Source organism: Vanessa atalanta, unplaced genomic scaffold (assembly GCF_905147765.1).
Source record: "Vanessa atalanta unplaced genomic scaffold, ilVanAtal1.2, whole genome shotgun sequence".
Taxonomy (NCBI): Eukaryota; Metazoa; Arthropoda; class Insecta; order Lepidoptera; family Nymphalidae; genus Vanessa; species Vanessa atalanta.
Window position 1 is genome coordinate 7,501 of NW_025920014.1, and position 2,500 is coordinate 10,000.

The 2,500-nt window shown below is 47.1% G+C and overlaps 1 non-coding gene across 1 annotated transcript; it reads left to right on the top strand.

Annotated features, from left to right (window-relative positions):
* The first annotated feature begins 584 nt into the window (after window positions 1-584).
* LOC125076704 lies at window positions 585-2,487 on the top strand. The gene has a single exon (XR_007120626.1). It is a non-coding gene; the product is annotated as a small subunit ribosomal RNA (ribosomal RNA).
* Window positions 2,488-2,500: the final 13 nt, after the last annotated feature.

Consider the following 2,500-nt stretch of genomic DNA (forward strand, 5'->3'; position numbering starts at 1 on the left):
AACGTTAGAGACGGAGTTCTTAAAAGATTCAGTGTATTCGTATAGTGTGTATAATTTTTATATTATATATGAACGGTCGTTTCTAAAATTCTTTTTGTTAATTTTTACATTTATCATGTACAAAAAATACACAACCCGAGTATCGGTACGATCACTCAAACACCGGGCGTCGATCCCAATGTTTTACGATAATAATCGTTGAACAATACATACGTACACGTCGTGTGCGAAGTGTTATTTTGAAAAAAAAACTCGATCTCGTTTAGAACGTTCGAATTCGTGACCGTTATGTGTCATTATGTGAAGACGCCGCCGCCGCCGCCGCCGCCGCCGCCGCTGTCGTCGCGTTATATATTATAGCGCACGCACGCGCGCGCGCGTGCTTAAAGCGCGTTTGTGTCTCATATAAATTTTTATAAGAGTCAACCGTTAAAATCTATCGCGTCTAACGCGATCGACGATACGGTGAGACGCTCGTTTCATACTGTGCGTATATTGTACATGCATGCATAAGTTTGTGTGTATTTTATATGCGAATATGAAACGAGAAGAGTAATTGACGACTTCAACAAGTCTCGGTTAGCTCCCTGGTTGATCCTGCCAGTAGTTATATGCTTGTCTCAAAGATTAAGCCATGCATGTCTCAGTGCAAGCCGTATTAAGGCGATACCGCGAATGGCTCAATATATCAGTTTTGGTTCCTTAGATCTTACTCAGTTACTTGGATAACTGTGGTAATTCTAGAGCTAATACATGCAATCAGAACTCTGACCAGTGATGGGATGAGTGCTTTTATTAGATCAAAACCAATCGACGGAGGGCGTCTCGTCCGAAGTCGTTAATTTTGATGAATCTGGATAACTTTTGCCGATCGCATGGTCCAGTACCGGCGACGCATCTTTCAAATGTCTGCCTTATCAACTTTCGATGGTAGTTTCTGCGACTACCATGGTTGTCACGGGTAACGGGGAATCAGGGTTCGATTCCGGAGAGGGAGCCTGAGAAACGGCTACCACATCCAAGGAAGGCAGCAGGCGCGCAAATTACCCACTCCCGGCACGGGGAGGTAGTGACGAAAAATAACGATACGGGACTCTTTCGAGGCCTCGTAATCGGAATGAGTACACTTTAAATATTTTAACGAGGAACAATTGGAGGGCAAGTCTGGTGCCAGCAGCCGCGGTAATTCCAGCTCCAATAGCGTATACTAAAATTGTTGCGGTTAAAAAGCTCGTAGTTGCATTTGTGCGCCGCGCTGTCGGTGCACCGCATCCGCGGTGATACTGACACGTCTGCGGAGCATATCGTCGGTGAGCCGGCGGTAAAACGCCGGTTCAATATCAAAATCCTATCGCGGTGCTCTTCAGTGAGTGTCGAGATGGGCCGACAATTTTACTTTGAACAAATTAGAGTGCTCAAAGCGGGCTCAAAATGCCGCTTGAATATTTCGTGCATGGAATAATAGAATATGATCTCGGTTCTATTTTGTTGGTTTTCAGAACTCCGAGGTAATGATTAATAGGGATAACTGGGGGCATTCGTATTGCGACGTTAGAGGTGAAATTCTTGGATCGTCGCAAGACGAACATCAGCGAAAGCATTTGCCAAAGGTGTTTTCATCAATCAAGAACGAAAGTTAGAGGTTCGAAGGCGATTAGATACCGCCCTAGTTCTAACCGTAAATATGTCATCTAGCGATCCGCCGACGTTACTACAATGGCTCGGCGGGCAGCTTCCGGGAAACCAAAGATTTTGGACTCCGGGGGGAGTATGGTTGCAAAGCTGAAACTTAAAGGAATTGACGGAAGGGCACCACCAGGAGTGGAGCCTGCGGCTTAATTTGACTCAACACGGGAAATCTCACCAGGCCCGGACACCGGAAGGATTGACAGATTAATAGCTCTTTCTTGATTCGGTGGGTGGTGGTGCATGGCCGTTCTTAGTTGGTGGAGCGATTTGTCTGGTTAATTCCGGTAACGAACGAGACTCTAGCCTGCTAAATAGGCGTCGTCATTTAGGTGTGCTCGATTTCGGTCGAGCAACTCACTGGCGGCGTATTAAAATTCTTCTTAGAGGGACCGGCGGCTTCGAGCCGCACGAGATTGAGCAATAACAGGTCTGTGATGCCCTTAGATGTCCTGGGCCGCACGCGCGCTACACTGAAGGAATCAGCATGTTCTCCCTGGCCTAGAGGCCCGGGCAACCCGTTGAAACTCCTTCGTGCTGGGGATTGGGGTTTGCAATTATCCCCCATAAACGAGGAATTCCTAGTAAGCGCGAGTCATAAGCTCGCGTTGATTACGTCCCTGCCCTTTGTACACACCGCCCGTCGCTACTACCGATTGAATGATTTAGTGAGGTCTTCGGACCGACACGCGGTGGCTTCACGGCCGTCGGCGTTGCTGGGAAGTTGACCAAACTTGATCATTTAGAGGAAGTAAAAGTCGTAACAAGGTTTCCGTAGGGGAACCTGCGGAAGGATCATTAACGTAAATTATCA